The 13,019-nt window shown below is 41.7% G+C and overlaps 2 long non-coding RNA genes across 3 annotated transcripts; one reads left to right on the top strand and one right to left on the bottom strand.

Annotated features, from left to right (window-relative positions):
- Positions 1 to 630: 630 nt before the first annotated feature.
- On the top strand, positions 631 to 4,089 carry LOC114551048 (uncharacterized). Of its 2 annotated transcripts, none has more exons than XR_003691816.1 (4): positions 631 to 962; positions 1,723 to 1,902; positions 3,182 to 3,269; positions 3,958 to 4,089. It is a non-coding gene; the product is annotated as an uncharacterized LOC114551048 (long non-coding RNA). The 2 variants fall into 2 exon arrangements; XR_003691817.1 differs by having other exon boundaries at positions 1,723 to 1,906.
- Positions 4,090 to 7,546: 3,457 nt separating this feature from the next.
- Positions 7,547 to 10,863, bottom strand: LOC114551038 (uncharacterized). Its single transcript, XR_003691802.1, has 3 exons — positions 10,554 to 10,863; positions 10,247 to 10,428; positions 7,547 to 8,375 (listed from the first exon to the last, which is right to left on the bottom strand). It is a non-coding gene; the product is annotated as an uncharacterized LOC114551038 (long non-coding RNA).
- Between the last annotated feature and the right edge of the window lie 2,156 nt (positions 10,864 to 13,019).

Genomic DNA, 13,019 nt, shown 5'->3' with positions numbered 1-13,019 from the left:
TAGCCCATGTGCACGTGCAGGTAGACAATATTCTTGATTGGTTTTGAGTCAATATCTGTGTGCACACACAAAGAGAAATTTTTCTGGAATAACATTTCAGTGAGGACAAACATTGAGATTTGAAGCATTTATTCAGTGAATTTTATAACACATTTATAAGGTGGATAATTCCATCAGTAGGTAATATTAGGATCCCCAAACAACCACTAACATTGAAAGGAATTATGAGAGAAAAGTAATTTTCCTGTCCTCAGCATGAGTTATAAAACCTGAGCTGTTATTTTTAGGGTTATATAACTGCAATATTTGTGCAAAAATGAACAACGTTTGACATTAGATATGTCAAAGCCGGTCTACGGTCTATATTAGAAATTCTTTGGATATGTGGATATGTGGCCAACAGAGGGCGTTAGAGTCTATCAGATGAACGTTGTGTCCTGCAAGCTGCAAGAATATATGGATAATTAGTTATCTATAAAAGTATAAATAATAGATAAACAAATAGGCTAAAAATATAAATATAGTTATACAAAAATGTATTAAGTACAGATGGTTGAATTCTTGAAGGAATAGTTTGACATGTTGAAGGTTTGGGAACTACAGTTTCCGGAATTTAGGGATCTTCGGGGATGTCAACAGGAAGTCTAATGTTGCTGTGGTAGCGAGTCAGCTGTGGGCTACAACTTGAGCCACGTTTTGCGATATTTGTTCACATTTTTGAAAGATTGGCACCCTATAAAGTATGCCGAATTAGCTATTAGTAGTTCATTATTGCATGTAGCCATGGATTTACAGACAAGCAACACTGGGATACTTTGAAAACTGAATTCAACTTAAAAACGTGATGATTTGAACGCAAGTTCGAGAGTTTTAAGGAGCATCTTTTTCCCCTGTGATATCTTCGCGGATTTACGGACGTTTACTTGCGATGGACATGGAAGATAATGCTATTCTGAGGAAGAGTAAGTCACAATGAATCTAAACATATGTCAGATTTGATTAAGTGTTAAGTAGAAAATCAAGGAAAATATCAGTGAGAGCCAACAGTTTTAGCAGAAGAGTGTAGTGTAAACAGAAACAACCCCTCCCTACCGTCACCTCTAATTAACTGCTCTCCTGTTTACAGTTGTTATGCTAAGCTAAGGAAAAACACAAGACAAAACACACACACACACACACACACACACACACACACATACAGAAGAATATAAGTGCACACATTAAACACTGCATTTAGCAAGCTGATTCTGGTGGGTTTTTTTTACATCAAGTACTTTTTTTTTAAATATTTGATTGTTTTTAGACCAAACAAATACTGTTGAAGAAGATAAAGCAATATCGAATTCTCTTTATAAAAAGAAGACATGTAGATAATGTAAATAATATCCATCATCTTTAACTGATTGAATATGCTGTATTTGCATATGTTGACAATGAAAGAGCACACGTCTCCCCTGGCAACAACAATGCCGTTAGAAGTGGATGATGTGTGCATATTTGTTTAAAAGGAATGCATGTATTTCAGGTTGATTTGAATAGAGGCAAATGTCACCGTTCAGCCCACAGCGAGCATGAGCTGCAGCTGTAGGGCTTATCCTGGGTCAGAGATCACAGGAAGGACCGCCACAGCAGACCCTGCAGGGACAGAAAGTCAAATATGTTTCTGCTGTACTGTGTCTTTTGTTTTTAGCCTCAGTCTTTTTCTTCCATTCCCTCTTTCAGGAGGAAAACAAAAGGCAGGATGGAGGAGTGGAGGAATCCTCAGCAGCGAGGTGATGGAAAGGGCAGGTCACCCCCTCGCTGGCCGACAGACTGAAATACCACAGCTTGCCCGGGGCTCGTCACCGTCTCTGATGCTGCGAGGGACTTTCTGACAAGTCAGGGCTACGAGATGGATTGGCTGTGGGTAAATCCTCTGCTTTAATGCTGCTTTCACCGTCCCATTTTCTTTGAAGGGAGTGTAAGGAACCGGTGGAGGACCTCATTCAGAGTTAATGAGATTTTAATCTGACGTATATATAACAGCACCCTCCACGGTGACATTTAAAGAAGTCATTAAGTGGTGATGGGTGAGAAAGAGGGTTTAAGGAGCAGGCTGGGAAATAGTGTCTCTGCTCTTTCTCTGAATGTTCTGGACAGCAAAATGGTAGTTTGGTGCATACTTTTACTCTAAGTACTGTACAGGAATGTGACATTTTAGACAATGTTAAAGGGACCCTGCAGCCTTGAGTCACACCAGAAGTGTTCACTAAATATTTTTTTGCACGGGATATTTCACTCATCCTTCATATCATATCTATGATATCTATAGCATGGATTGCTATGAAAGTTAATATGGGAATTTATGCCCACCTTAAGGAAGACTCATCTCAAGAATCAAAAGCTCCTCATAATGATGTTGATAGTTCAACATAGTTTAAAGCCATGTCTCAAAATCTTCAAACGTGTATCTCTAAAAGAATGACATCACAAACATTATAAATACATTGTAATTTCCCCACTGGGGATCAATAAACAGTACAAATTAAATTAAAATTAAATTAGTGTCCAAAGCAAAGTCTTTAATACCACCAACAGAGCACATATACTGCAGCAGTTCAGTGTATACACGGCATACATTTTGTATACATTCAGGAGTGTGCACGTCTAATGAAGACTATCTTATGTTACTCACCAATTCTCCTTCACCTCCCTCTCCCTCTCCACCTGCTTCACATAATCAGCTTATTAGGGTGTGTTTACTCTTTAGGTTAAACTAACCAGGTTTAGCTACAATCTCTATCAGCCAATCACATTCTTGCTTTCAATATGTAAATGTTTGTCAGCTCTCATTATAGCATTTATTTTTGCATTGGGGGGGCAGCATGTGAATGTGCCGACTGGCCAGTAGTTATCTGTCAGTGAATCTGGGGGGGGTTGTATTTGTTTGGCAGTTGAGTACAAATATCAACAGTCTTTGGCCAGCATCGCTTACTGCACCTTTTTAAATGTGATGACATCACAATGGGAATCTGATGACGTGTTGATGGGGTCTAATCGCCAAAGACTTATGACCTACCACCTACCATTTTTATTGGGCACACGTCAATAAATAATTGTTCACTCAAAATGACTGAACTAGTAGTTGCTTTAAAACTCTTTCATATTACTGACTTCATTTCCATTATTAATATTTCTCCAGGATGATGAGTCAGCGGCGAGCAGATCACAAGGACCACAAGAGCCCAGAGGTGGACGACCAGCTGACCCAGGAGCTGCAGCACAAGGCGGTGAGTGCACTGCACAAAGATCACTGCGCTCATATTGGATATGAATTTATCCAATGGCAGCACATATGTTATTGTTAACCAGAGTTATCTCATTTTAGGATGTGGATAAAATGGACTGATGGCAAATCAGTTTACTCAGGGATTTAAATATTTTTGGACGTACTGAAAGTTACTTTCTACAGTGGATGATTGACCCCTGTTTGTGTTTTAGAGTTGTTGCTAAGATCAGAGAATACTTGTGAGTGTGGTAGGCCTGGTGATGTAGCGCTGTTGTCACATCTCATATTGGTCTCCTCCCGCCCTCAGCTTAATGCGTCCCTGAACACACACGTTACATTTTTTAACACCTGTTTGGTGTAGAAAGAAGTTAGAAACATGTATGAAAAATATTTTATTTAAATGGCATAAGTAACACAGAATAGTTTGTGAATGTTGACAATACTTTCAAAATGGAAACATTTTGGAAACAACATTCGTCAGAAAACCACACCTTAGGGTGCAGCTCAGATACTAAATGATGTTAACAAGACAGGGCCCGTCCTCTGCTTGGGAGCTACAGTTCTCAGCACTAGTAGCTCAAGCTAGTGTCTCGGTGTCTTTTATTCCTCCTTAAGGAAAAGAAATGGACCCAGATGTATTGAAGCAGAACAATCCAATAAACTCTTACTTTCTCTTGTTTTCTCCCCAGATGAGTGCAGAGTTTCCGGACCACAACGGAGAAGTTCCTTCACTCCATTCATGCCGCCTTCTCTCCGTACTCACTGTATACTCATAGTATTGTATGTCATGAAATAATTTAATAAAAAAGTAAGTAATAGTACGTATTATGTCAAAAAAAAAAAGCTCAGAAAAGTCATACATGTCAAAAAGTGTTATTGCATTGTTATAACACTGTTATAACATGTATTATGACAAAAAAATCTGTTAAAAAGTGCTATTACACAGTTGTACACAGTACATGCCATAAAAGTGGACGTAAATAATTTTTTTGTCCATAAAAAAAAAATCCAAATTTTTTTTTCTTAAATTAGAATCTTCTCTTCCTTTCTCTGAAATGTCCTACTCTGGTCTCTCCCTCTTTCTGAGGTGTTCCCCCTCTTTCTGAGGTGTCCTACTCTGGTCTCTTCCTGGCTCTGAGGTGTCCTTCTCTGGTCTCTGCCTGGCTCTTGTCTTCTCTGGTCTCTCCTTACTCTGGTCTCTGCCTGTCCTTGTCTTAATACTCTCCTACTCTGGTCTCTGCCTGTCCTTGTCTTAATACTCTCCTACTCTGGTCTCTGCCTGTCCTTGTCTTAATACTCTCCTACTCTCTTCTTGCCTGCCTGCACTTGCTTTCCTAGCCTCTCTTTCCTATCTGGGGGGCCTATCTAAGTGTTTGTACATACGTTGGCAACGAGCCGGTCTTGAACACTCGACCCTGGGCGCCTTAGAGTTGAGCACAAACCAACTTTGCTACCTACGCAAGTACGCACGGGACAGTTCTCCGGGTGTATTTGTCTTTGTCATTCTGGGTGTAAAGCTCAAAATAAATTGTCTATTCCTGTATTGGAACCCATAACCTTTGTGTCTCCCAACCAGCGTTCCATCACACTGAGCTATTAGATCTAATCAGTGAGCAAATGGTTAGTTGTATATTTGTCTTTGTTATTCTGGGTGTAAAACTCAAAATAAATTGTCTAACTCTGTATTGGAACTCATAACCTTTGTGTCTCCCACCCAGCATCTCATCACACTGAGCTATCAGATCTGTCACAAATGATGTGTGTTCAGTTGTGTATTTCACTTGTTCATTTTGGGTGTTGGACCTTAAAATTTAGTTTGCCATAAAGGAGTTGAACCCACAACCTCCTGAGCAGATCATGCAGGTATTATCATGCTGAGCTATCTATGACAGTGGGAGCTTTCTGGTTGGAGGTTGTATTTAACGTTCACATCACTGAGGTGAAAAATTAAAACACTCTTCTGACTGAACCGGGATTCGATCCCTCAACTTCATCCTGTCACATCACCATCTTATTGTGGTGAGCTATTCCTCAGGCTGGAAATTTTTTTTCGTTCTATTATTTGTTCTTCACACACATCTTTTAGCCAGACAGGAGAGCCGGGGTGAGGAGGGGGAGTTCTGATCTGATACTAGATCACATCCACTAGACGTGTCCATGTAAAAAGGACGAGCCTGGTGGCCTGCCTTATATTGCCTGCCTTATATTGCCTCTGATTACCTTGTCACGCAGTGGTGTGAGGTCCTTTGTTACCAGCCAAACAAGGCGTTTCCACTGTTAAAAAAACTTAGCCTCCACAGGATGGTTTATTTAAAATCCCACTGGTCCCTTCTGCACAGCAATACAACAAAACATTACTAAAAAAGACTAAAAAAACACAACTCTCTTGCAACAGGTCACAGCCCCGACTTGTCTTTCTTTGTCCTCCTGTTTGTCTACCCACACACCTGTTTCCCGTCCACCTTTAACAACCACATCATTAGATCCTGTGGCCAATCATGAGCTGTGGGGGGGGATGTGTTCCAGGCAATCACAGCTGCTTCTCATAATCCCAGTCTAGGGGTAGATGCTAGATCAGATGCACTAGACGTGTCCATGTCAAAGGACGTGCCTGGGGGCCTGCCTTATATTGCCTCTGATTGGCTTGCCCTGTTATCCTCACCACGTCAACACGTCTAGTGGATGTGATCTAGCATTTACCTGACGAGCCACTTCTCTCTCTGTAATGAACATTCAAAGCACCATGCAAGTCCATGTGGTCAGAGCTTGTTAATAAGCAGTTGAATGCTGTGTGGGACAAAAGGATGCTAGATCACATCCACTAGACGTGTCCATGTCAAAGGACGTGCCTAGTGGCCTGCCTTATATTGCCTCTGATTTGGCCTGAACCTAACGACGTCCCGTCTAGTGGATGTGATCTAGCATTTACCGGGAGGCATCAGCCTGTCTTGCTGAGCCACTTCTATCTCTTATAATGAAAACTTTCAGGAGTGGGAGGGCTGAATGACTGAATTAATGAGTGAATGAATGAAACCTTTATTGAATGAAAACAAGCTTTGGTCCGAATTGGCACTTACATGGTCCTTTTAATGTTCATTATAGAGAGAGAAGTGGCTCAGCAAGACAGGCTGATGCCTCCCGGTAAATGCTAGATCACATCCACTAGATGTGACGTCGTTAGGTTCGGGCCAAATCAGAGGCAATACAAGGCAGGCCCCCAGGCACGTCCTTCGACATGGACACGTCTAGTGCATCTGATCTAGCATCTACCCCTAGACTGGGATTATGAGAAGCAGCTGTGATTGCCTGGACCACACACACACACACAGCTCATGATTGGCCACAGGATCTAATGATGTGGTTGTTAAAGGTGGACGGGAAACAGGTGTGTGGGTAGACAAACAGGAGGACAAAGAAAGACAAGTCGGGGCTGTGACCTGTTGCAAGAGAGTTGTGTTTTTTTAGTCTTTTTTAGTAATGTTTTGTTGTATTGCTGTGCAGAAGGGACCAGTGGGATTTTAAATAAACCATCCTGTGGAGGCTAAGTTTTTTTAACAGTGGAAACGCCTTGTTTGGCTGGTAACAAAGGACCCCACACCACTGCTTGACAAGGTAATCAGAGGCAATATAAGGCAGGCCACCAGGCTCGTCCTTTTTACATGGACACGTCTAGTGGATGTGATCTAGCATCAGATCAGAACTCCCCCTCCTCACCCCGGCTCTCCTGTCTGGCTAAAAGATGTGTGTGAAGAACAAATAATAGAACGAAAAAAAATTTCCAGCCTGAGGAATAGCTCACCACGATAAGATGGTGATGTGACAGGATGAAGTTGAGGGATCGAATCCCGGTTCAGTCAGAAGAGTGTTTTAATTTTTCACCTCAGTGATGTGAACATTAAATACAACCTCCAACCAGAAAGCTCCCAGTGTCATAGATAGCTCAGCATGATAATACCTGCATGATCTGCTCAGGAGGTTGTGGGTTCAACTCCTTTATGGCAAACTAAATTTTAAGGTCCAACACTCAAAAGGAAGAAGTCAAATACACAACTAAACACATGCCACTTGTTAACAGATCTGATAGCTCAGTGTGATGAGATGCTGGGTGGGAGACACAAAGGTTATGAGTTCCAATACAGAGTTAGACAATTTAGTTTGAGTTTTACACCCAGAATGACAAAGACAAATATACAACTAACCACTTGCTCACTGATTAGATCTAATAGCTCAGTGTGATGGAACGCTGGTTGGGAGACACAAAGGTTATGGGTTCCAATACAGGAATAGACAATTTATTTTGAGCTTTACACCCAGAATGACAAAGACAAATACACCCGGAGAACTGTCCCGTGCGTACTTGCGTAGGTAGCAAAGTTGGTTTGTGCTCAACTCTAAGGCGCCCAGGGTCGAGTGTTCAAGACCGGCTCGTTGCCAACGTATGTACAAACACTTAGATAGGCCCCCCAGATAGGAAAGAGAGGCTAGGAAAGCAAGTGCAGGCAGGCAAGAAGAGAGTAGGAGAGTATTAAGACAAGGACAGGCAGAGACCAGAGTAGGAGAGTATTAAGACAAGGACAGGCAGAGACCAGAGTAAGGCAGAGACCAGAGTAGAACACCTCAGAGACAGGAAGAGACCAGAGTAGGACATCTCAGAGCCAGGAAGAGACCAGAGTAGGACACCTCAGAAAGAGGGAGAGACCAGAGTAGGACATCTCAGAGCCAGGAAGAGACCAGAGTAGGACATCTCAGAGAAGAGAAGATTCTAATTTAAGAACAAAAAAAATCAAAATTTTTTTTTTTTTGGACGAAAAAATTATTTACATCCACTTTTATGGCATGTACTGTGTACAACTGTGTAATAGCACTTTTTAACAGATTTTTTTTGTCATAATACATGTTATAACAGTGTTATAACAATGCAATAACACTTTTTGACATGTATGACTTTTCTGAGCTTTTTTTTTGACATAATACGTACTATTACTTACTTTTTTATTAAATTATTTCATGACATACAATACTATGAGTATACAGTGAGTACGGAGAGAAGGCGGCATGAATGGAGTGAAGGAACTTCTCCGTTGTGGTCCGGAAACTCTGCACTCATCTGGGGAGAAAACAAGAGAAAGTAAGAGTTTATTGGATTGTTCTGCTTCAATACATCTGGGTCCATTTCTTTTCCTTAAGGAGGAATACACTAGCTACTAGTGCTGAGAACTGTAGCTCCCAAGCAGAGGACGGGCCCTGTCTTGTTAACATCATTTAGTGTCTGAGCTGCACCCTAAGGTCAACAAAGACCGGAAATGATGAAAGCTGTGATACGTATTAATATTAGGGCTGCAACCGTTAGCTGGTCCTATCATGGGGACTGCAGATGGAAACTAGCATTAGCTAACTCTGGTACAAAACATCTTTTTGTAAGTTTAATGTATTTTGTACATTGTCCCTGACAAATAAACTAATTAAATAAATAAATAAACCAGGGGGGAAAGGGCTCCGATACCCCGTGCCGCTAAACGACTCAGTCCCGCACGCGCGGAAGTGGGAACAGCAGCCGCCTGCCAAAACCCACACACAACAACCAGTCACCATCACACTTCCAACAAGAAAAGACATCTGCTGAGATAAACAACAGGTAGTTTTCTTATCAACTGCTTCTAAACTGTTCCAGGGTCAGTGGTTGACCTGTGGGTTTTTAATCCATGCTGGAGGAACCGCCTGTCCAAAGCTGTTTAGTTACTGCTGGCTAACGTCAACTTCTCCTACAGCTGACTGCCTGATATTCAGTGCTGTGGGTCGTTTATGGCAAAAATCTCCCAAATAAAATGACCGACAAAATAAGTTGTCATGTTTCCTGATCTTCGGTTTATTCCAACACCACGGACTGCAGGTCCAACAAGCTCCGCTACTTCTGGAACTCTGGCGTAATAATGGTGGGCGACCGCACTTCTTTACTCACTAAACACACACACAGCGATTGGAAGGGTGCGTTTGATTTAATGATCCAGTATTTAATGTTTCGACGACCAAACCACACAAATGGTGTCATCTGCACCGGTCAATTCCAAACTGTTTTGTGGTTGGCTGACAAATTACCAGCAAAGTGGTGTGGGTTTAAAAGATCTGTCAACCTTCACAAACCATTCTGTGGAACTTACACAATTTAAATAAAGGATTTTATATACATGATGCCAAGTATTTTTAATTTATTTCTATGCCATACAGGCGTAAAAAAATGCAACGTGTGTGTTCAGGGATGCGTGAAGCTGAGGGCGGGAGGAGAACAATACTAAGCGATGAAGGTTGGGGTTACAAGTACCAGAAAGAACTTCGAAAATCTACTTTCACACTCGGCTGCATTATTTTCAGTGTTTTGTCTACAAAACGTCAAACTCTAAACCCATCTGAGTGGAGAAGATGGAGCCGGCTAAACGTTGTCAGAGACTGATGAGAACTAACAACAGCACTACACCACCAAGCCTACCACACTCACACGTCCTCTCTGACAGCTTACCGACAACTCTAAAACTAACGCTGCCATCGGTGTCAGGAGCTGACACAACATTCAGCTTCAGCACACGTTCTCTCAAACATTTCACACACTGCTTTGTGTGTTTACTCCTTCAAACCCAGCAGACCTGCCGAGGGCTTCAAACTCCAACCTTCTCAACACCGAGGCAGCCACCTGACCAGCAGGTTTTAGAAGATGGAACACAGGGAGGACAGCAGTTTACACTCTGCTCTATCACTACATAGTCGGATTATAGTTCTTCAGCAGAAACAACACAACACAGCCTGGCTCTAACGTACACAAGGTAACAGTTCTGCCACTGGAAATATCTCTACCACAAGCTCCTGCAAACACTTAACCACTGACCTTGAGATTCTGGACTCTGTGTGACCTGACCCTTTCAAATCAACTCAATCCGTCAACATTACAGCCAGCAGCTGTTAATCCGGAGAGAAAGCATGTCCTACCTCAGAGCTTCAGCTCAGAGAAGATGTTCCTTCAGCTGGTCTCTACAAGGCTCCTCTTCTTCTTCTTCTTCTTCTTCTTCTTCTTCTTCTTCTTCTTCTTCTTCTTCCCAGATGACATTTATTGAGGCTGCAGATCTGCAGCTAGGAGACTAATCAAAGCACTGCAGCCGCCACACAGCTGACTGTCAAAGTAAAAAGCATACAACAATAATCAACGGTTATGTAATGTATAGTTATAGTTACATTTATAGTTTGCATTAGCACCGGAATGTGGAAATGTTCATGAATACAATGGGCAAAGACCAACCTGCGGACTTCCAGCTCCCACGGACCATGTAAACACCAGTCCACCTGCAACCGTCTATTAGCAGAAACACAAACAAAACCGATATCAAACGCCATATTCCTTCTCACAGCGATGCGTAGTTTTCTCCTAGTATCATTCCGGTGAATGTGACCGCGGGGTCGTTTGTTTGTTCGCCCCCAAACAGCCAAAGTAGCAACAGTACAGACGTTAGCATAAGCTAGCTGTAAGTTAGCAACGGGACGCCGGAACCGTGTGTGTGTTTGTGTATCCGGCTACGGCGAGTGGATAGTGCCCCGGATGATTATTGCCTAACCCGAAGGAAGGAGACTGCTGTGTGGGACTTACCATAGACAGTATAGAAGAAGCCTCTGACTGACTTCATAACGTCCTCCATTCGTCTTTATGAAGCTGATTGATAATCCATAAATCCATCCGCTCAAGTTGCTGGCTACATGTTCAGAGGTCGCCGAGTCGTCTTTGGGTCAGTCTGAAGTCGGCCGGGGGGGCCACATGAGGGTCATCATCAGATACCTCTCATTCATCATCATCATCGTCATCATCATCATCATCATCATCGGTCTTGATCATTTACAGAGGCATACCAAAATAGGGGGACGGGCAAACAACAATACAAACAATTGTATAATACAAAATCATAAGTTTAGTAATAGGCTAGAATAGTTTGAAAATATGTTTTTGATAAATAATTAGGCTACAAATACTAGTTTCTTTCAAATCACATATAAGGTAAACACATTGAGCAATCCCAGCTTCTGGTGCTGGACCTCAAACTTCACTAACACACTCAACATTAATGCCACAACAATCTGTTCATTTCACAAAAACACAGCATGCTTTTAGTTGTTCTCTCAACCTGTACAAGTTAGGAGCACAAATACTTTTCAGGCTTGACCCTCTACTCTATTACTCTATTTATCCATTTCTGCAGCTGCAGTTGGGAGTGATTATTTGCAGACTTATTTCTTTCTTGTCTATCATTATTACATTAGATTCTGCTGGTGGTCACCCCCTACAATCCTGGTACATGGCTACAACTTGTTGTTAGCCTTTGCACAATTATCCAGCTGCACATCCTTCTGAGCTTCTCCTGCAGTTTAACACTTCTTAAATATGGAAAACAAAAAAAACGTATCAATAAATAAGACCACACTGGTTGGGAGTTTGAACCTTTACAAGCTGCAGTCCATTTGGAGGTTTAAAATGAAGAAGTCAAATATGCAGAGTACAAAAATATATATTTATAAAATGAAAAGAGCTGTACAGTGTTTTTTGGTCTCGAGTTGCACCAGTTGAACACATTTTAACGATTTAAAACGGCTCTAGTTTTACATGACAAGAGGAATCTTGGATGTTAATATTCCTCTTCTTGGATTTGAGGAGCTAAGATTCTCTTGTGGCTTGCGTTGATTGGCAGGTGTGCATTGAAATGCACCTCAAAGAGCTTCCTGTGCACACTCGGACAGACACAAAGCCTGTGAATGACCCAGGGAAATGTCAGGACACTGTGCAAAATGGCTTTTTGTTCCACGGGAGGAGGTTCAAAAATGTGTGAGCTATTATTTCACCCCATAAAGTGGAGATTTCTCAGGGCCACCAGGCATTTCGTTACTTTTTGCTCCTCTCAAAGGCTAAAATGGACCCTGAGCCCCCCAACAAACCCCACACAAATTTCATGCATTTTAAATTCTGGCTCCCCAAAATAATAATAATAATAATTGAATTTGTCATCCAATTAAAGGTTTGATAGTAAGACTTGTATCGAACAACAAAGTTACACTTTGAGGCTGATTTAGATATTCCTTCGTGCTAAATTCTTTAATTTTTTACTCCCAAAAATTGTATTTCTTCACATGCAAACATGCTTTTAAAACAGCATTGTATATGGAGAAAACAATGACAGCAAATACATAGTATCTGAACATAATGAATAAATACAGCCAATTGAATATTTCCTCTGGGGGTACAGATGTTTGGAGTAATTTGGCAATTAGTTCAAATTAGATTTTAATGGATCAGGATTCACTTTGAAAGAATAAAAACAAGAAATGGAGGGAGACAGTGCCAGCATCCTCACACTTTTCAATTAGTGTGCAGGCAGACGCCTCAGCGGGGCACGCATCACTGTCCTAAATCCTCCTGAGAAAGAAAAGGAGCATTAGTGGTCATATGCCAACCAGATTTGTCCCATTATTCATTACAATTAATTGCTTCCCCGTACTCCCGGCCTTTTCCAGGAAGGCAGCACACTGCGGACGTCTCCTCCGCCGCAGATTGTAATATGAGCAAAGGACTTAAAGCTGTCATTCAAATCTCACTGTGACCTTTCGGGGGAAAAAAGGTTTTTCACCCAGTTTGCAGGAAGCAGACTGATGGAGTTTAGTGTGTGTGTGTGTGTGTGTGTGTGTGTGTGCTTCTATCCTTGTGAAAACCAACCTGAGTGAAGCT

This window comes from Perca flavescens, chromosome 24 (genome assembly GCF_004354835.1).
Source record: "Perca flavescens isolate YP-PL-M2 chromosome 24, PFLA_1.0, whole genome shotgun sequence".
Taxonomy (NCBI): Eukaryota; Metazoa; Chordata; class Actinopteri; order Perciformes; family Percidae; genus Perca; species Perca flavescens.
The sequence above is the reverse complement of the archived record's forward strand: the minus strand, read 5'-3'. Positions and strand labels throughout refer to the sequence as shown.